A 23,391-nucleotide genomic window follows, 5' to 3' on the forward strand; every position below is an offset into this window, starting at 1 on the left:
GCAAATCTTCATTTAGAGTCGAGAAACTTGCCATCAAGTCAAGACTGCAGCCCATGCCATCAAATACCCATCATGTTTTCAAACCAGTAGTTTATCTGATATTGTTGGATTTCAGGTAATATCAACATTTTACATCAAAGTTGTCATTCCAGGATATTTACCATCAGCAAATCAGATTTAAAGTTAGCCTCTGGCATCATCAAGCAGGGACTACATGAAAAAGCACTTCAAATTCCTCGTTCAAAAAAATCAAAAAGTGAGTACAACATTTTGTCATCATCTAAACTTCTAAGGTAAGCAGATTTTTAAACCATTAGTTGAAAAAATGTGAAATTCTTTGCTTTGGTGCCAGAAGCTAACTTTGAACCAAAATGGCTGAATTTTAATAGTTGAACTTGAATACCAAGTTTGCTCTCAGGAACAACACAAACCCAACATATAAGATTTTCCAGAAACTGCTGGGCCATGCACACTTGCCTCATGATTTTGAATGCTTAGAATAATATAATAACATATAAAAGTAAATGTAACTGAAACAAAACAGTACAAAATGCCCCTAACCAGCTGTAAAACTTGATAAGCGGGGCAGGCTTCATTATTATTAATTATTTGGCTAGTGACTTTATCCAGAGTGACTTACAACACTAGTGAGTTACAGTTGGTCCCATTACCTTATTACGTTTTTCCAGTTTAAGCACAGTTAGGTGAACAGACTTGGTCACGGTCACGCAGTGTCAGCAGCAGGATTTAAACCCACAGCCTCAGGGTTTGAAGTCCAAAGCCTTAACCACTACACCGCTGTTATTAGAAAGCTTCTAAGAAGACTCATGCTTGAGATTTGTTATATTTGTATAAGACAATTTACAATGTACAGTTGCTTCTTTTTGATATTTGCTGCTCTGCTGGGTGATTATAACATAGTCTGGGATTCATTAATTAGTTAGGTTGCATGCTGGTGTTGTTCACATACTCATATTTTGTCTGACCGTAATGTCTAATCTTGACCTGTGCCTCCTCTTTTGGCAGATTCTCCTCATCCTCTTCTGCTCCACATCTGTGTCTGTGCTGTTACTTTGAGCATTATTGATTGGTTCTTACTTATTATGCACTATTATAAAGTTGGCTTGTTGGATTGCTGTTAATCTCTGTGTGCTATTATTGAAAAACACTCATAAAACAGCAAAATGCATGTTGACTGTCTGGGACAGTTATTCTTTCTGAATGGCCATTCTAGACAGAAGTAAAATAACAATTTAAAACACTTTAAAAGATATATTCTAAAAGTTTATTTCAATTGTATTATTTTGCAGATTTTTAGTTGATTCTTTTTACAGGAGACCTTGACATTTACTTTCAGTAGACTTGAAATGTATACTGTGAAATGGGAGCACCTCTGTGTCCCACTCTTGCCCAGATCAAAATATGCCTAAATCAAGATTCTTTATCAAAATAAATATTTATTCAATACCAAATAAACAAAATAGTAATAACTAAATAAAATGAAAACTGCAACTGCCTCTCTCAGCCAAGGTTAACAGGTTGTGGATCCTGTCCACCAGGGGTCGTGATTTGTCCCCTATCCCACCATCCAAAATACATTACAGTTTACAAACACCGCAAAATATTCAGCTTTAAACTCTTCTACACTGCAGTGTACACACTCTCTTTCTGCCAAGTTGAGCCTTTGGTAATTCTCCAAACAAAATTTAGGGTCATCCATGTAGTGTATCATCATTGTTGTAGAGTAATGAAGTAGAACTACAGTACTTTGTTACCATACTCGAATATGTTTTAGGAATATTTCCTCTTTTTGTCTACTTTCACTTTTACCTCACATAATTTGAAATACAAACAGCTACCTTTACTCTAATATATTTTGCTAGACCAGGGTTTCTTAAACTTTTTTTGTCATGACCCAATCTTGCCCTTTTTAGTGTCTTCTAAACTCATTCCTTATTAAATGCCTGGATGATCATCATTTCCATTCACCCATATAGAATTGTGGGTGATCGGGGGTTCTTCGGAGGAGATCGAGGACGATTGTCAGAGCAATGTTGATTGCTTAATCAACCCGCCACGACCAACCGCAACCCACTTTGCAAACCATCCGCAACCAATTATCAATAAATACAGCAGTAACTCACAACCCAATGACAGCAACCCGTGACCCATTTTGGGTTGCAAACCCATAGTTAAAAAAAACCCTGTGCTAGACATATTGTTAATAAAAATGTTACACAAGAAAAAAGGGCTATGGAAATATGTACAATGTTTACTCAGTCAATTAACTAAAATATGGGTTTCCCCTGCTTTAGGAATAATAGTGTATACGAAGATTTTGGAATGATTTTCAAATATGTGCCAGTGATGCCAGTACCCAATAATCTACACAGTCATTACAAATACACTTCACCACATCCTGTAGAATGGAGCAAGGCCTGGATGTTTAAGGCGGAACTGGATGTTGGTGATGCGCACTGCCAGTCTCAGTCATTCATAGAGCTGATGCAGAGTTCAGAAAAACTGAAAAGCCATTCCTTTGAATATGAAACTAATAGTGATAAAGTCCAGCCAATTGCTTTATTAAACATTATTTAATGAAGGGCTATACCTTCCTAGGCTTTGTTTTGATGAGTAATGTTATTAAACTAATTGTTTCATTATCATGTAGTTCAGTGTTATTAGAATAAAAACATTGGGCATTTTTGAAGCCAAGGAGCACTTAATTTGTTTTTTTTAGTATTTAATTTAATTGCAGTTAGGTTTTGGCATTATGAAAATTCACTTAATAGAGGGGCTTTTCAGGAACATGGGGGAAGCCTGTGCTCCTCTTATTAGCACGTACCCACACTGAATTAAGATACAATAATTAAAATGTCTGCTCGCACGCACTGAATGTCACTGCATCAGGTTGCAGTTACTTGGCTCGTATTTTATGTATATAACATGACTCACACGCAAAAATAATGTAGTTTGAATCATTTCAGCTTTGAAAAAACCTGACTATATGTAAAACAGGCACAGAGTCCACATTTACTTGTACTTTTGATACTTAAGTAGAATTAATATCAAGCAGTTTAAAAGTTCTACATGAGTAGTTTGCCTTTGGACAAGTTTTAATTTTAGCTGAGTCACTTTCCAGAAAGATATATATAGTATATATAATGAACAATTAAATATTATAAAGCATCAGTCGCTCATCCATCTTACTAACCGAAGGTTGTAAACCGGATATGGACGCAGGGCGCTGGGCGCATTGAGGCGCATGCGCACTGCCGCACTGCACAGAAAACACAGAAACGAGAAGGTTGTAAACCGGATGTCACGCGCACTGCCACGAGCCCGCCACCTGTAAACTAGACTTGCTCTAATCCACTGTGCCAGTAATGTAGGTCACATAACGGTCATTCAGTTTGGTGCCCGCCCCAGAGTCCAGAGTCAAACGCAGTGAGAAAACAAAAACGAGAGGATTCAGCACATATTTGAATCACATTACAGTCTTACAGTACGGAATCCCCAGACGTCCAAACCACACGGCGTAAACCGGATATGGACAGAGGGCGCAGGGCTGAACTTGCTGTGCTCCACTCTGCCAGCAGTCGGTGTCAGCAAAGGCAACGGAATCACGTCTCCACAAAACGAGACCGCTTTACTACAGATATGAGTATGCAATTAAATGACATTTCCCCAGACGCACCCACCCTCCATGATATGTCATCCATCCAGATATCGGACGAAACAGAAACTGATTGCCATTCTTGGATTTCCGATTTGTTGGCGAATCGCGGGCTTACTAGTTGAGTACAGAATATTAACAAAAATATATAATTCCACTCTATGCATATTATTTATTATAAAGGAGAAACCATTTTTACCTGAGATAAAACTATTATACATAAAGCAAAGTAATACATATCAAATCCAAAACCAGATTAACAACTCAAATTGAACTACAATGAGAAACATGCAATAGTGAAGGCAATCCGCAAGGTAGGAAGACAACACTTTCTTGGTTATCTAGCTAAGCAGAATTTACACAGATACACACGATCCAAATTCAAAGAATTCAAAGACCATTTACCACCAGGATGGCCAGCTTAAAAACAATTACATTTCTGTTAACAACCAAAAAAAACCCAAAGCCAAACTGTCAAATCCTAACTCTCCATACCTTGCTCTGTTAAATACAAGTCCTTTCAACCCCAAACAAGCTTTTTACTTTCTCGTATACGAAGAAAAAATTCGACCTCGGGATTTTGATGAATCTCAATGTTTTAGTCTGCCCTGAGTCCGAAAATACTATTTTTTGAATTCTGTCTGTGTGTCTGTATGTGTGTGTGTGTGTGTATGTATACACGATAACTTGAGTACGCTTTCACTTAGGTCAACCAAATTTTGCATACAAGTATTAGGTACGAAATGTAGATTTCTATCAACTTTTGAGCTATTTGGTACTTTTTTATTCATGCAGCTGCAGTGTCTGATGTATTCAACTTTGCTTTTATAATAATTGTTCAATATATTATTAATTTGATTTGAATTGTTATTGATTGTTCTTTAATGTACATAATATAAAATTATAATCATTGCCTCAAATATCCATCCCCATATCTGAGTATACAAGAAAGTCTAGGGTAGACCACTCCCGATTTTTTTCACAATTTACACCCTACCCACAATCCCTGGTGACTTAATCACAGTAGGCAACTCAGAGGTGATTAGGGTAGGTCTCAATGAAGTCATCTGCTCAAAGAAAAAACAAAAACCAGGCTTGGTTTACAAAGCAGTCGATTCAGAGTAGGCCATAACACTACTTAGTGACTCTACATTGGCCCTGTGTGAGTTGTGGATGTACATGAATGGGCCCTGCAATAGACTGGCATACTACAGAATCTAAGATTGGTTCCTACCCTCTGGCAAGTGCTGCCTAGGAAGGTTCTGGATCCTGTAACTTTGAATTAGATTAAGCAGGTTTGAGAATGCTATGTTTTGTTATCATCCATTATGCTTTCCATGACCCTAAATTTGATTATGTACATTTCAGAATAGTATGTTACACTCTATGTTGAATCCATTATAAACATCATGCCAAACTATTTACAGTACATGTTTGTTGTAACACAATATGAATATTTTCACAGTTTTAAGCAGAGGCAGGAATATTATGTGAAGAGGTCCAGCAGTGAGATGGTGGTCAAGTCCAACTCAATCACTACTAAACAATTCTATCTACTAGCATCAAGACAATTACAGCCATTACAGTATGTTATATGGGTTGGAGACGGTGGCACTGACCAAAAAGCAGGAGACAGAGCTGGAGGTAGCAGAGTTAAAGATGCTAAGATTTGCACTGGGTGTGACGAGGATGGATAGAATTAGAAATGAGTACATTAGAGGGTCAGCTCAAGTTGGACGGTTGGGAGACAAAGTCAGAGAGGCGAGATTGTGTTGGTTTGGACATGTGCAGAGGAGAGATGTTGGGTATATTGGGAGAAGGATGCTAAGGATAGAGCTGCCAGGCAAGAGAAAAAGAGGAAGGCCTAAGAGAAGGTTTATGGATGTGGTGAGAGAGGACATGCAGGTGATATGAGTGTAACAGAACAAGATGCAGAGGACAGAAAGATATGGAAGAAGATGATCTGCTGTGGCCACCCCTAACGGGAGCAGTCGAAAGAAGAAGAAGAAGACAGTAAAGGCTAAGACACACTACATATTGAAATAGCTTTTATTTTGTTTTGGACTGTCAAAACCGTAGTAGTGCCTGATGTCAGGACTTCAGGTCCACTACTCTAAAAAAGAAATGGTCTTTACTTCTAGCACTCCACTCTGTCTATTGCTGCCATGGCTCTGGAGATTTCTTCTCATTTTCTCCCCCCTCTCCCTCTCTCTTCATGTCTGCGTCTTTCTGTGGATCTTCTCTCCTTCCAAGTGACTCATTGACTCTCCTCTTCCTGGAGCATGCACATCATTTATATAAATTCTGGCACAGAACACTCCAAGCTGCTGTCCTCCTTATAGAAGTCATGACTTTAAATCACAATCTGAAGTCAACATTCTGTTCAATCCAGGCAACACAAGAAAGCATACTTACCTATACCCATAAACTAAATAATACTGCGCCATAATTGTAATAATAATAAATTTCAAAGGTTCATTTTACACTAATGCAAACCAGTTGTTAATAGGTTCACTTTGTAATATCCCTCAAGTATGGAGCAATTTATTATTGAATGATAAAATCAGAAGTATTTATTGGCTTGAGTCGTGTCTTTTAAACTCCCTCTGAGGTCAAAGTTGTAAACATTCTTTTAATGCTACTCATTGAGGCTGCATAGCAAAAGTGAGCAGTTCCTTGTGAAAATAGTCTCTAAAAAACGCTGGAATCAATTCCCTCCCATACTGATGAAATTTTCAACTGAAAGCTGTCCAGAAGTGTTATACTTTTCACATGAAAATCTGATCCTGTTTACCTTAGAGCACTCTATTAATAGAGACATGTGTAACCATTTAAGTTTTCAGATAGATTTTTTAAAGCATGCCAGCAGAATGACACCTATTACAATATAAGCACTGGAAACACAAGCTAAAGGCGTATGATTTAATTACAGTACAGATGCATACTTCCTAATGGTGTAATACCTGAAACCATTGCATGACTGTCTCATGATTTGCTTGTGTAAAATGATGTTCATTCATTTACTTTATTTTCCAAAGCTAACTTTTCTAACAGCGGATATGGGAGTGAGCGACAACCGTATACTGGCGAAACTGGGCAAATGGCAGGGACAGAGGCTGAATTAGGTACCAGTCTGTTATAAATTATGGCGTATGTACTAATATTTCAGGTATGTACGAATTTACTAGAAATCTGCAGCACTGTTTACTTTCTGTCTTAATATAAGTAGAAATTTGATCAAATATTAATTGTCTGAAGTGTTGGAGAATCAGGAACTCAGATATGACAATATTTCACTATTTAGGAAGCAGTATTATTTATATAATATGTATTTTTATACATTCAGAGCACTTGTGTAAGTGACAACTAAGAGGTGGTAAAAACCATAATGCTTTTTTTGTACCCTGAATGTAATGACTAAGTGAAAGAGTGAAGAAATACTGTAAGTTGCTTATGAAAATTCTAAAAAAACATTGGCCTTTTTGAGAAGTCCTAACCTTTTTAATGCAGAGTTTTCCTCAAGGGGGTATGTTACAGTGGTCTCAGTACCTACCAGAAACCAAATGTACTGGCCCTAGAAGTAAATCCATTGTGTTGCTTAATGGACTGTCCTTATTAGCAGTCCGCACAGTGTGCAGTTGGGTCGTGTTTTAGTGTCAAAGCCTTCTGTTCTTACTTTGTTTATGCTGTTTGCACGTTTCTTTTGTTTTGTTATTTTTCTGATAGTTCATATTTTTCTAATACACGCCACCATTTTGTGGTGTAGGTTGCAGAGTGCTTTTCTTTGCATCATGTTGTGAGCTAATATGGAACATAACATTCGCAAAGTTCCACTCAAAGAAGGAGGTAGCTTGCACAATCAAGTGTCTGAACTTTAAAACTCAAAGCTTTAAAAGAACGATTCCATTAAAGACATATCTTTAGTAATTCAAGTTAATCACAAAAGATTTTTGTTCAGACGTTTATTTCATTATGATTTAGCCTTAGCCTAACATATATGCATTTGACAATTGTCTCTTTTACTATACTGTACTATACTATGTATATAGTCTTTCTTGTATTTCTTATTTTCATAGCTGGCTGAAAAATAACATTTGCTTCATTCAGATCAATGGCTGTTATCTAATGCAGTACTTTAAGGAGGATGGATGCCTGAAGTGCACAAGCCTCTGTTTATTTTGTAGTCTTTGCTGCCATCTAGCAGATAAAACCACACAAGTCCACTGCCTTTCTTTGGCCAATTAGGAATCGTTTCAGCCTTCTACGCCTTGATGTTGACTTAAAAGAATTAATATTCTGCCAGAAATATTATCCTGACACATTAAATGAATAATGGATTAGGAGATGAGTGTAGTTAAAGTAACAGGTTTTAAATCAAGTCTGTAAATCAAGATAACTAGGCCAAAGCACGAAACAAAACTCAATGTTAGTTTCAAATCAGCAATCTCGGACAACCTGGAAGTAAGCAGGACTGGTCTTTATACCATCACAACAATGACATTGCATGTCACACACTTTTAGTTGTCCATGCATGCATGGCAGAAACTGCAAATGAACACTCAAAATGCCAGTGCCAGGAAAGAGAGGATATAATTTTAATTCCTAAAAAATTAAACCAAACCTAGAAATAATTGTTAGAAATGTGGATTTTAACCTTCGAATTAAACACAACATACCACCCTGAAACGCATATAGGAAAACATGGTAACACTTTACTTATTTATGCATATGTACCTTAACACTTACAAAACATCAGTAGATAGTTTTTTCATCTCTGTGCAGTGTGGCATATTGACATGACGGTAAAATGACTTGTTAATGTGAAGGATTCACACAACTTATACTAAACATGGAATATCAAGAGATTACCTCAGACCACTTCAAATTGAAGTTTTGTTGGTAGGTCACATTGCAGAGATGAATAAACACTTTACTGATGCTTTACAAGTGTATGAAGACCCAAAGAAGTGTTTCTTAAGGTCTTGTTACATAGTAGTACACTAAAGTGTTACCAAAAGCACAATAAAAATATCATAAACAATAACAGTTGAAGAGTGGTAGAGAACAGATTAATCATCTGCGTTAAAGGGAAAATGCAGAATAAAGTCCGGAAAACATAAATAAAGTCTTTCTAAAAATACACATACTAGAAAGTTAAGAAATAGAACGAGAAGGAGAGACTGGAATGAATGGGAATTCTTTGTATGGAAAAGTTGGGAAGTCACTCCACTGAAAAGATTGAATGACAATCTGTGTAATAGGATAGAGTTTTATTTCTTTAGTTTTATATATAGATATTGCTTTGTGTTATGCATCTCTCTCACAAGTTTGTTGTATATGTTGTTGAATAGACAGATAATTATTATGCATATTTCAGCTCTACTGCCACTGCTGTGGGTTATGGATAAAAATAGGAGGCACTTACCTTTCTTTAAAAGAAAATCATAAATTATTTTCAATTATAAGTTTTAATGTTTACAAAACAGTTCCCTTTATTAGTGTACATCTCATGCCAAAGTAGAACCGATACTGGCCCTCTCATTCATTGGTCAAGTCTTCTCTTTAATTCAAAAGCCCAGCATGCGTTTTACATTTTGTAACTAAATAACTGAATGAGATGAGATTTGTTTTTTTGGTATGAGATCATAAACTTTTTTGTATCTTTATCCTCAATGAAAATGTGAGATTAAAGATCTTTCTTGGTCATCACTAGAAAACACATAAGGTAAGTAACATATATAAGAATATCAGTTTTGGGTGGAGTGGTACTTTAATTCACAAGTAGTTTTCATGTTAGCCTGTGTCATTCTGTGTGGTTCAACTCCTGCGTATATAGGACTATCTGTTGTAAGGCCTGCTTTGGGATGGCTGCAATTTGTGTAGTACAAAGATACAAAACTCTACTGTTCAAAAAATAACAGAAAAACCTTTGATTCTTCTTTGTTGACCCTTTCATATTGTGGCAACTACGACTTTCAACACATGAACCAGCTTTACTCCTAATGCTTGCTACGAGAGAAGGATATGGAGATAGTAGGACCTTCCATACATGTATGACTTCCTAGGATTATCATTTAGTTGCTGTTTGAAGGACATCTGTAAACAAAATTAGAGTTACGTATTTAATGAAATGCAATTAGTATATTTCCCTGGTCAAAACCTAAAATAATTCTTGCGAATTAATTATTTTTTCTTATACAGTATATTAAGAAAGCTGTAAACCAGCTAATCAAGCATGCAAAAGTACTGTTAACAGTTAAGATGTGCTGATGTTGATTCATGATCCGAATGATGATGTAGTTTTTAGTTTGACCTCTTCATAAAAGTTTTATTTTTGAGACTGGCTATTTTTAAGTGTCTAGAAACATTACAGATTCTGAAATAAGGGAGCTCATCTTAATTTGACCCTAAAAGAAAATTATTCATCCTGATTGACCACTGGAAGTGCACCATCCATTTCAAAAAGAATGCTGTTCAGCAACAAGGAAAATTATGTGCTCAAGTGACAGTTATGGTAGTCACTGGGTAGAAGGCTGAGGTTGTTGAACCTGTTGGGGGCAGTAAAATATTATAACATGTGTACTTGGATCTTTGCACCTTCTTGTTTTGCTCTACTATTTTTTAAAATTCCATAGTATTCTTCATTAACTTACATTAATAGAAAGTGGCACAACCATTAAGTCTTCTTCCTCACAGCATTAGAGTAGTTGTAAAATCTCCTCATGAGTTCTCTGTGTGTGAGATCTGCATGCTTAGCCAGTGTCTGTGAGTTATGTCATACACCCACCCACCCGTGTTTTCATCTACAACGTCATACAGATAAGCTGAGTGGCAACTCTAAATTGGTCCAGTTTAAGGGAGTATGGGTGAGCTGGTAACTGTTATGTGTCTGATGCTAGCTAAATGAGCTTGTGGCCCCCTCTGAACCTGTATTGGAATAACCAAACCTAGACAAAAGGATGGTTAGCATTGCTGTCTCACAGATTCAGTGATCTCAGACCTGCATCCTGCCATTTCCTTCGTGGAGTTTGCCTGCTCTTTTTTGTCTACATGGATTTTCCGCCCACATCCCTAAAGGCATGCATGTGTGGTCCCATGTGAGTTTGGGTCAGTATGCTCTATAATGGACTGCCACCAATTCCAGGAATGGTTCTGGCCTTGAGCTCAATAAGGCCAGGATATGCACTGGCCCCCTGTAAACCTAAATTAGATATATGGGTTATGTAAACCACAAAAGTGTTTTGTTTATAAAGCCCTACTTGCCCAAGGCAATCATAGTCCTAAAATCACTAAAAGTATTTAGCATCTACTCATGTCACCATACTTCCACAGTCTCAGTCACTGTCAAGGGTGGTTACTACTGCAAGGTCAGAATCCACCCCAAGTTGGTCACCTAGAAAATTAACAGAGTCAGTAAGGTGAGCTTGGGGAGTGCTTTACAGGTTTGGGGAAGAATGAGGCTACAATTAAAGACTGAGAGGGTGACCCTATCTCTGATACACATTCCGCTTGTTTCCCCAGAATGGAACAGAAAACCATGGAGGACAACTAATGTCATTTGCAACACAATGCTGGAAGCCCCACCACTTCTGGCCATTTGGGCATATAAAACTTGCACACCTGGAAGTTGGCATTCAGATTCAGACTAGCTTGAGACCAGGATGGAACTCCTCCTTATTTTCAACACAGTAGTCTTTCTTTGCATATGACGCATGCTTTTCTGTTTGTCTTTTGGACACCACTTTTAAACATGGCATCCCTCGAGACCCCAACACTCATTTGACTATCGTCTTTTTCTGCTTACAATAGATGCAAGTAAGATGTCCATTCAATGTAAAAGCATGTTTTCAGGTAGTAAGTGGAAATCACCATTTCCAAAGAAAAAGTGAGAAGAACATAATGGACATTAACACTGATAATTAGGATTCTATTTTGTTCATGCAAAAGCAGCTAGGCAGCAAAGATCCTTGCATAGCGAAAACCTACTAGTGGAACTAAATACAAACTTCATATAATAATTAAAAAATATAAACTTGTCTAATTACAGTTCTTTTTGTTTATGGAATCACATACTTTACCATCCAGTATATTGCATGTGCCAAATATGTTTACAGAGATTCAGTATTACAATGGATCCAAAATTAGTGGAGGTTCACTTTCCTTTTATTACTGAGAAGTATGAGACTGGACAGGCCCCATTTTCTCATCCACAGTCAGGAAAAGATCACTGACAGTAAACCCCTATGTAGAACGAGCTCTTATTAGATCTTTGTGGGGTTTACTCTTGTCAAAATCTGATACGCGTCAGAAAAGAGTACAACGCATGCTTCACAGGCTTAAATCGAAAAGGAAGAGTGGCATGGAGGAAGCCATTACTGTCCAAAGTTAGCATTCACAGCAGGGAAGAATGGAGTAAGGAAATGGTTTCAAAGCAACCTGACGCTTGGAGATCTTTAATCGTTATGGACAAATCCAATTTTCAACAATTTCCATCTGCTAGACAGATCTGGCTATGAGAGAACATTGGTAATGAGTAACAGGTTACATTCTGGGGGGGAGAGGGGCTCAGCTTTGTAATGGTGTGGGCTGCTTGCGAATGACCAAAATAGTTTACTTTTTATCACAAAATTTTAAATTCTGCAGGATATGTGATTTTTTTAAACACATTTCTTTATTTTACCAAAAAAACAACTTTTTAAGATGTAATTCTTGCAAGAAAACAGAAACACTCGCATTTTCTCTGGCATGTACCAAATTTAAAACAATCCAGTTTGAGTTACGACAAAATTATGATTCAACTAATACTCCGTCTAGATTAATCTGGAAACAAACAAAATGCCTACAAATAATATAATAATTTGGAATAGGGACTTACATAAAAAGGCACAAATGCCATTCCTCCAGGAGACACAGATAAGAAAAGAGTTTCTGTTTTTTTTAATTCATTTTATATGTTGAACTGAAAACAGGGAGCCCATTATCACGTGCAAGGCAGTAACTAGACAGGAGGCCAGTCCATCACAGAGTTACTCTCTTAGACACACTGAATATTGAGCCTTGCCACGTCAGGTACCCACTCACCCTAAAGCTCACAACTCCAAGTGGAAATGGGGAAAGAATAATTATTCCTTGTTTCAGAGAATTTTCTTGGCAAGTGTCAATAAAAGTGAATAGCATAACAGAAAAAGAATAATGAAAAGAAAGGTCAGACACACAGTTGTTTCAATAGTCAGCTTAACAATAGATAAGTGTGCTTTTTTTCTTGTTTGTTTTATTCTACATGGATCAAAGTTCTAAAACTGTATTAAATAATGAGGGCAAATGCTTAGTATGTTCATTTGAAATATTATTTATATACATTGTAAGAGATCAGCCTCGGCACAAACAGACATGGACTCCAGATGTCTTCAAAACACGCACCCTTTATTTTGTGACACACACAACAACACACAGTACCCAGATCACCTCGCTATACTCAGTTCTTTCCTTCTTTTCAGCCCACCTCCTCTCCTCCTCATAAGTGCCGTCCTCTTCCACCCGACTCCGGCTCCTCAAATGGAGTGAGGCGGCCACTTTTATAATGCCCCAGATGTGCTCCAGGTGCTCTGAGATGGTCTTCCAGCAGCACTTCCTGGCTTCCCTTGCACCCGGAAGCACTCCAGGCGTACACAGTTCCTGTAGCGGGAGCACTTCCTAGTGTGGCGGAAGTGTTGTCCTCCAGGGCTCTAGGACCGTCCAGGCACCCCCTGGTGGTGGCTACGGGTCCCCACAGGGTTGAGCTTCCCAGCTCCATTTCCATGGCCCTGATGGAATATGATGATGGGTGGCTGCCCTCTTGTGGCCAGGGAAGGTAGTGCCCCTCTCCCGGTCCGTCCTTCTTCCAGGCGTCCCGGTGGGGCAGGACCCCTGGTTGTCTGCCGCAATATATATATATTTATAACTGGTGCAAATTACCTCTTATTGAAATAAATGTCAGTATTGTTAAAAACAATGTAAGCAAATATACAGTGGGTGTTTTTACATTTTTGAAAAGCCTTGCTTCACAAAAATCACATTTTTAAAAGTGAAGGGTACTTTCATAAAAAATTTGTAAATGAAAACAGCTTTGCTAATAAATAAATAAGACATCCTGTAAAATTAGCAATAGTAAAATTTCTGGGTCAAAATACATCTTGTATGATAAACAGAATGTTTGTCACACTAGGAAAGAAAAAAAAAAGGGTAATTTCTATTGTGACATTTCCTTTCTGGGTCCTGGTGGGACATGTGAATTAATACCATTGGCCTCCAAATTTTTTTCAGCAAATGCTTCATGTAGGGCAAAGCGAACCGGAATGGCGTCACACATGCCCTTTAGCTAGAGATGACTTGTCACTGGATATGGATGCTGGAAGCTGTAAATACATTTTTAAACTCAAAGAACAGATTTTCTCTTTCATTTAAACTGGGGTAAAAACTAGGATGAAAAGAAACTGACTTGAAGGAGCTATGTGCGTCCTTAAAAAATCAGAGAGCGTAAATGAAATTTGACAATTTAAAAAAACAGTACTATATAAATGAAAACACTAAATGATGAGACATATAATAGCAAACTCTCTTCTCATTATTAAGGATTACCAGTGCTTAAGTATTTTACGGTAGATTAATTTGCAATCAAGAAAAGGAAAAATTAAAGCTCGTTTAACTATATATAGATATGCATAAAACACATAATTAGAAGTAATTTTTTTCTGGCTAGAACTATAATTCGCTTTGAATAAATGTCATTAGTGTTTATTGTCTGTATTATTGTAGCTCCCTTGGAGGCCTTATTTGCCCGATAAATTGAGCTTCTTTCAATTCCATGGGTGTTAGACTTCTTAAATTCACAATTTCCTGTCTTATACAGTCTCTAAGGAGGAAAAAAGAAAAAAATAATAATTCTGCAAAATCTGATCACAAAATACTAACTGTTGACCAAATGTCTTATTATTCTGTTAACCTGAGGACGAAATATAAGTCAGCTGTTTTGTATGTAGGCTAGTGAGAGCAAAGGAAGGATTCAATGACATTCTTAGTATACTTGAGATCAAAGATATTTTAAGGCTAAGGGCCTTAATAAAAAAAAATGGTAGAAATGAAATACAGTAGATCAAGAATTTCATGTGTGCCCACTTTAAAGTATAGCCAACATTTGCTGAAGGCCTTGTATGCATCCATTTATTTAGAGACTGTACATGGCCCTTGAAAATCACTGCTGATTCAAATTCATCTGTTGAGCTGCTAGACTGTGCTATGGTGGCAGTAGTATTATCATGTGTACAGAATTCAGTGAAACCCTTACTTGCATGTGCCACCAACATGCTACATTTCACCATTCTCCAGTGACATTATAAACCAATATGGGCTAAAATACAAAATGTCCTTTTATTTAATTGAAAGTGAAGACTTCTCTAACTTAGTATAATGCAAACATACTTTGTTAACGAAAACAGCATGCTGTATTTTAAGATGGCATTTTAGGTTACTGTATACTGTATATAATAAAAATTCACTAAAATTTATAGAAGGTGCAAGATACATTTTTAGGATGTGCTGAGGTGCATCATCATTGATTTTTCTGGGGTCATTGGGGGTCGGCTCTTCCAACATAGAACCCCCTTGCAGAGGTGACGCAGCTGGGGTGGGATCAGAACATGCCTTGCCTTCCAGCAACAGCCACCTACTGATAAGCCCTCTTAATCTATAGCCATCTTGTGGCTGTCTCTGTGGCTTCTGTTATGGATCTTATGGCCTTCACTTTAGCAGCCCCCATGATGTCCAGCACGATCAATGCACCAAGGATTGAACATGCTACAAAACCCCAACGACTCTCCAGCTCTGACATTGCTCCACCAGTTCCTGGTACTTGCTGCACTTGCTTCCATTAACTTCATCCCATGTGCTCTTCCTAAGGCATTGTGAACCTAATCATGATCACCTGTTGGTGGAATCTGAAAATATGATCATGTCTGGCCATATGGTTGTTGCTATTTACGTGGTCTGGAGATCTCAGGTATTCATCCAGGTCTACATTTAGCTGCTTGTCAGAAGTTATAGGAAGAATGGCAGTTGTTACCTTGGGGTGTTCGGACAATTGGAACTTATCTCCAGCTTTGGTGAAGGAGTTGGACTTCTTTACAGGATGTGGCATCTGCTTGTACTTATTGCTCTCAGCCAATGCGTTCAGAACCTGGTCATGGCACCGGTAACAGCCTTCAACCAGGGCATAGGACAGCATCAGAGCAGATGTTCCTCTTTCGGCACACAACACACATGCTGGGGTGTTGCAACTCAATTGTCATCAAGAAATCTAAATATTCTTGGTATAAGCTGTAGTCAACTAGTCAACTAACTAACTTAAATCACAGATAATTAGCCTCACAAGAGAGGTGTTGAAAGGTGGCACAAAGGAATTGTGTATTATGTGGGAAGCACAAATGTTACTCATAGTGTTGGGTAACTGACTTTGATGCTTAATCTGGAGGTTGATGTGAAAGCCACCAATGTATTGCTCACAGTGTTTTACTTTAAACCAGGGGTCTCCAACTCCAGTCCTGGAGAGCTACTGTGGCTGCAAGTTTTCATTCTAACTCTTTTCTTAATTAGTGACCAGTTTTTGCTGCTAATTAACTATTTCCCTTTATTTTAATTGACTTTTCTTGAGACTCTGACACTGAATTGATTCTTTTTAAATGGCACCTAAACATAAATTTGATGTGAAGTGAGCCCACAGATGACCAACTAAGTTGGGGCCTCAAACTCCAACCAACTTCACTTCATTCTGTTTCTTAATTTGAAGCCAGTTCTCGTTGCTAATTAAACGTGCTGTCAAAATGTTTTGTGGATCTGAGGTGATCAACATTACTGAGGCCTTCACCTTTCTTTATTTTAAATTATTGTGTGATGGATGCAGGTTGTTGTTGATGTGTTGGTTCATTTTGTGTCTTAATATTGTTTGGTTGCTAATTAAGGAAAAAAGAAATAATTAAGGGGCTTGAGTCTTAAGTTGTGCATCAATTAAAATTAAGGCAAAGAGTTAATTAGCAGCAAAATCTGGTTAGAATGAAAACCTGCAGCCACAGTAGCTCTCCAGGACTGGAGCTGGAGACCCCTGTGTTAAACTGTTAATCTAAAATAGGGATTTTATTTTTAATGCAGCACCTGTGAGGAAATAAAAATATTCTAAATAACAAGATTTTGGTTTATATAATATTGGTATTTAGTGTTGTCTGCTCATCTGTATCCTCCAGTTTTATTCCTGTTTGCCAACAACTCAAATTGGCCTCAGTGTGAGTGATGCTTTGTGATGGCCTTGCATCCATGGCAGCCATGCTAGACTCTGAAATAGATTACGTGGGTTTGTGATAGTATAGAAATTCACTATTTTATTTATACTTTGTAATGCTAATGTGCATCTATTAGTTTCTTGATGATAGATGCCTCTGGGCTTTAGTTTGTCTCATTTAGATATGTTTGTTAATAAATTGAGTGAGTTACTATAAAACATACAAACATTAATTCTCAGATCTATCTAATCCAACTCCATGTTGCAGGAGGACTCACGCTCATCTCAGCAGCATTTGATATAAGGAAGGAAACAACAGGATGGCCATACTCACAATCACACAGAGCCCATTTACAATCATAAACTAACCTAACTTGTACTGTTTGGGGATGTGGGAGGAAAAGCAGAGTACCAAGAAAAAACTATGCAGACACAAAGAGAACATGCAAACTACAACTGAGGATGCTGCACTGGTAAGGCAAAAATTCTAACCATTGTGCTACTTTGCTGCCCCTCCTCCTCTAAAGTTTTTAATCTGATTAGTTTTATAAGGAAGAAACATACAAGTTTTCCATATCTGTCATCCACATATAGGCAGACAAAATGGCTATTTGATATGCTGCTAGCGGACTTAAGTTTTATTATAATTGTCTGATATTAAAAAACTGCAACGAAAATTTAAAAACAAGAATCATTGAAAGTAAATTCTTATATAAGAAAATGCCTTTAATGAACTAAGCAAGCAAAATTCAAAATGAGGGGCAGCTCAAAGTTTTTTTTCTCCCTATTTGTCTATTTAGGGGCAGAGTGGTGGCTGTGAGGCTAGGGATTTTCACTTGCAATCAGAAGGTTGCCGGTTCTAATCCTGTAAACGCCAAAAGTGACTCTACTTCATTGGGCCCTTGAGCAAGGCCCTTAACCTACAATTGCTCCGTCCTCCTGGGTATGACGTTAATCTGCATCCAGCCCTGCATGTAGGCCCTCGAACCTGCAGGGAAAAACCTGGGGGTTGGTGGCAGAATTGGCACTCCAGCCCCCATAAAAAAAACCTCACACTGGTTCCATTCCATCTGAACTTGTGCGGTGCTAAAGTGTCACCCATGGATGGCTGCACTTGGGTCCTAATCTGGGATCCTGAGTTGGTTTGTCATGTGGTGGGTGCGGCAATGTGCTGTATCAGCGTGTGCGCTTAACCTCCTCCTCCTCCTCCTATTTGCCTATGGCATGGAAAGACGAAAATAGTGAAATTAGGGCTGATCAGGAATGAAGCCTAGCGGCCAAAGCTCTCACAAACATTACATTATAAGTTCCTACCTTCTATTTCCCCACAATAAGTAATTCCATATACAGTAATCCCTCGCTACTTCGCGGTTCACTTTTCGCAGATTCACGACTTCACGGATTTTATATGTAAGCATATCTAAATTCATAACGCAGATTTTTCGCTGCTTCGTGGGTTTCTGCGGACAATGGGTCTTTTTACTTGCTTCCTCAGTTGGTTTGCCCAGTTGATTTCATACAAGAGATGCTATTGGCGGATGGCTGAGAAGCTACCCAATCAGAGCACGCAGTTAAGTTCCTGTGTGCTCTGATTGGCTCAGCGACGGAGTGTTGCATTAACCAGGAAGTCTCATCTCACTCATTCATCATTAACGTGCTAATGCTTCAGGGGCCGTGTCCAAGCACCAACAGAAGATGCAAATGATTGCAGAAAAGGTAAAAGTTTTGGATATGTTGAAGGAAGGGAACAGCTACACCGCTGCAGGACATCGATTCTTTTTATTTAAAAAGGAGGAAAAGCATATAAGATCTACAGCCGCAGTGTCCTTTAACCAGGGTGCAAAACGAGTTGCAAGTGGACATGATAAGGCAGTAGTCTGGATGGAATCTGCTTTAGGAATCTTTGCAACAAGGTCGACGACGTCATGACCGCCTACAAGCTGCTACGTGTACTTCGCTATACAGTAAGTGTAAACTTATCTACCGATTTCATATTGCTTAGCAGTTGTCCCTGTTTTTAATAGAGTAAATGGTGGGTTGTAAACAATACAGGGAGGGTTTAAAAATGTCCAAATACACGTTAAATAATTAAATAAATATAGTGTCCCTACTTCGCGGAAATTCAGTTATCGCGGTCGGCCTTGGAACCTATCTCCCGCGATAAGTGAGGGATTACTGTAATTCTTGTATTGGATTTCTTTAGTGCTTAGCATACCCAGTGCCCAAGTGATACACATACAGTAAGTGAGCCCCACAAGCCCATGTCTTCTTGTGCTTCTTCCATGCGGCAGATCCACTATCTTCTCAAGAACAGGTACGTTCTTTCTTACCAAACTCTAATGTTTTTCTTATTTGCCTTTGTTTTTATTTCTACTTTGTATTAAAGTTTTCTATTTTTTGTAAGTACTATGGACTTCCTTTGGTGCATCTTCTGATCTTGATGAAACAGGATGATGCTCCATTGTCACCAGTTTTCTAATGCTAATTTAACAATTAACAGTGTCTAATTTCACCTTCATTATTGTTCTCTGCAATACAGAGTTTCTGAGAAAAGAATCTCAGTGGGTATAATTTAATGATATCCATTAATTGCTAAAACATAAATAAACCCCTGTATCGAAATCATTATCTCTGTGCCCATATTGCAATACAAAATTTAAATGCCTCAGAATGAGTGGTGTAGTCTTATCTTTTTTAGAGCATCTTTTGTTCTCGCAAGTTTCTTGACATGCTTCTTTATTAAAGCTATAATGGGAGAGACTTCAGTACTAAAACATATAATAAATATCCCATAACCATCTCCAAACACCAAAGATTTTTGTAGTCATCTGATGGCATTTCAGATGATCGGTTCTTCAGTCAGATATCAATAATACTTGTAAATAATTAAAATAATATAAAAAAAAGCTAAAAAAAAAGTGTAAAATAACTTCAGAAGTGTTCTATCTTGAAATTGGAGAAGGAAAAATGCTGACACATATTGAGACCACTGTCTCTTCTTCATAGCAATGCACAAAAACATTAAAAAAATTCCTGACAAAATCAAACTGAATTGTTAAAACTGATTAAGGCTATCATTACCGTTTCTGTTTCTTTTACAGATTTATCATGTTTGAGGTATAGTACCTTGAAGCAGCTTCTTGGCTTTGAGCAGGTAAAAAAGATGGGAAGGGATGACAGTGAAACACAAATACAGGGGGAGTCAAAATTATGTTAACACTAACAGATTATTTTTCTTCTGCAGATAGACGTACACCATGGGTGACAGATTAACACTTGAGCAAAGAAGAGTGGTTGCAATTCATATGGTGAATGAGCGTGTGTATAACAGAAAGTTTGTGATATCAATGACCTGAAGGACATGAATACGAACTGTGGTATCATTTATTCTCCGCGAAATGTGTGCCCAGGCTTTAAATGATACTGTTGCTCGTTGGTTTTTGTGTGTTGAACATGATGGCAAACAGGTTGAGACATTCCTGTAAAGCATCTTGTACATATGAAGTATGTTTTGTGAATAAATTGTTTCTACCATTTGTGATGGATGACCGGCTACAGACTCCGGTCACCACCCCCAGGCCGCTAGGAGCCCTCCGGACAGCATGATGGTGCCTCGAATGGCAGCAGGGCCACATGGACTTTGTAGTTTATACACACAGCCCTGCTGGATACCTTGGGGGCCACCGGGAGTCGCTGTAGGGGGGCTAGTGGGCTCTTGTATGCCCTATAACCCAGGAGTGCATCAGCATCACGTGTCCGGAAGAAACGACGTGCTCCCGGGGTGAAAAAAAGGACTGTTTGCCCTGGCCCGGAAGGAAACGGAATAGTGGGTTTGGCCAGGAACCACTTCCGGGTCAGGGGCTATAAAAGGATTGTGGGAAGCCCAGAACACTGAGCTGAGCTGGGAGGTAGGGTGGCAAGTGTCTGGGCGAGGAGGAGAGAGAGTATTGTTTATTGAATATAGTATTGATTATATGAGTGTGGAGTGGAGGGTGCTTGGTGCACTGTATAATTATAAAATAAATAATAGTTATACTTTTACCTCGTGTCTCGAGTGGTACCTGAGGGTTCAAGAGGTGGACCAAAGCCTCAACTGCTACACATTCAAATGTTAACATAATTTTGACTCACCCTGTACTAACCACTTCCATGTTGTTTCCTCTCGAGTGGAGGAAGACTTTATGGGTAAACACTGATATCACTTCCATTGAGCAGATTGAAGCCCCACCCCCTCTGCTTCAGCTCTTACATAAACCAAAGAGCAACTGAAATCAGCATTCACTTTGAATCCTCATCAACTTCAAGGACAAGCCTACTAGCAGAGGCCAAGAAGCGGAGTATATGAAAGGACTGTTGGTGTATCCAACTTTTTAATTTGTGTATTTTCTCGACAAGAGAGCTTTTTAGTTGTACTGGGCTTCCCCACCTTGGTGCTCCAGCACCCCAAATGCTGTCTTTGGTTTCTTCCATACATACTGTAACAATGTTGTAAAACAAGATAATATTAGAGTAACAATTTCAAAGTCAATTTAACAAACAGTTCTAATTGTGACATTCTTTGGCTTTAAATCAGGTGACTGGTTTGAACATTGAAAAATTTCCATTTTTAGCTTTGAAAAAATCTTGTGTTGTCTTAGCAGTATGTTTGGGATCATTATCTCGTAGGTTGAAGCACCGTCCAATGAGTTAGGAGGTATTCACTGGAACTGGAGCAGGTAAGACGTTTCTATACACCTCACAATTCATTGTGTCACTGCTGTCAGCATTTCCATCATCAATGAAGATAACTGTGCCAGTACCTCTGGCAGCCATACATGCCCAAGCTGTAGCGCCCCCACTACCGTGTTTAACAATTGAGGTGGTATGCTTTCGATCTTGGGCAGTTCCTTTTCGTCTCCTACTTTGCTCTTGCCATCACTCTGATACAGATTCTTCTTTGTCTTGTCTGAACACAAGACCATTTTCCAGAATTCTACGGGCTCTTTTAAGTATTTATTCGCAAAATGTAATCTGGCCATCCTATTTTTCTGGCTAACTAGTGGTTTGTATCTTGCAGGGTGGCCTCTGTATGTTTGCTCGTGAAGTCTTCTGCAGGTACATTTGCGTCCTAAACACTGTTTCTGATCTGTCTGTTTTGGGCTTTTTCTTTAGCATAGTGAAGATCCTTCTGTCATCAGCAGTGGAGGTCTCCCTTGGTCTACCAGTTGGTTTGGGATTTCTGAGTTCACCAGTGTGTTCTTTTTTCTTAATGATTTTCCAGACAGTTGATTTACATAATCCTATGGCATTACCGAAGACTCTCATGGCTTTACTGTTGTTTTTCAACCTCATAATTGCATCTTTGACTTTCATTGGCACAGCTCTTGTCCTCATATTCAACAATGGCAACTACAGACTCCAAAGGGTAGAAGCAAGCCCAGGTATCTTATGAAGTAATGAAACACACCTGAGCAATCATTGTCCCAAACATTATGGTGCCCTGAAATGAGGGGACCATGTAGAAAAAGCATTGTCATTTCTACATGATGTGACTGAAAAGACTGAAAATTTACATTAAAAATTAAAGAATACTCTGTATATTTCATTCAAGAACCTTGAACCCAACATATGTTATTGTGAGTGATTTGTGTGATAGAATAGCTTCCCATACAGTTTGGGATTTTGCCTTACACATACATGATGATCTTGCTTTCATAGACAATGTAATGGACTAAGAAGGTTCACAAAATGAATGAATGAATGAATGAATGAAGGGGATTGTACCAGTGTTACATTCATTCTGAAACAGATTAGCAGTGATAATGGGTAAATCAGAGGAGGCAACTATTAAAGAAAAGATCGAGAATCAAATGTTAAGAAAATGTGCATTTGTAAACAGTCAACAGAGGTTCAGACAGAGAAGCTCATGTTTCACTAATATGCTGGAATTCTGTGAGAAAGCAGCAAAAGCATATAATAAGAGAGGTGCATATGATATTATTTACCTTGTTTTTAGAAGGCTTAGTCTTCTTCTTTCGGCTGCTCCCATTAGGGGTCACCATAGCAGATCATCTTCTTCCATATCATTTTGTCCTCTGCATCTTGTTCTGTTACACCCATCACCTGCATGTCCTCTCTCACCACATCCATAAACCTTCTCTTAGGCCTTCCTCTTTTTCTCTTGCCTGGCAGCTCTATTCTTAGCATCTCTCCTCTGCACATGTCTAAACCAACGCAATCTCGCCTCTCTGAATTTGACTCCCAACTGTCCAACTTGAGCTGACCCTCTAATGTACTAATTTCTAATCCTATCCATCCTTGTCACACCCAATGCAAATCTTAGCATCTTTAACTCTGCTACCTCCAGCTCTGTCTCCTGCTTTCTGGTCAGTGCCACCGTCTCCAACCCATATAACATAGCTGGTCTCAC

This window comes from Erpetoichthys calabaricus, chromosome 3 (genome assembly GCF_900747795.2).
Source record: "Erpetoichthys calabaricus chromosome 3, fErpCal1.3, whole genome shotgun sequence".
Lineage (NCBI taxonomy): Eukaryota > Metazoa > Chordata > Cladistia > Polypteriformes > Polypteridae > Erpetoichthys > Erpetoichthys calabaricus.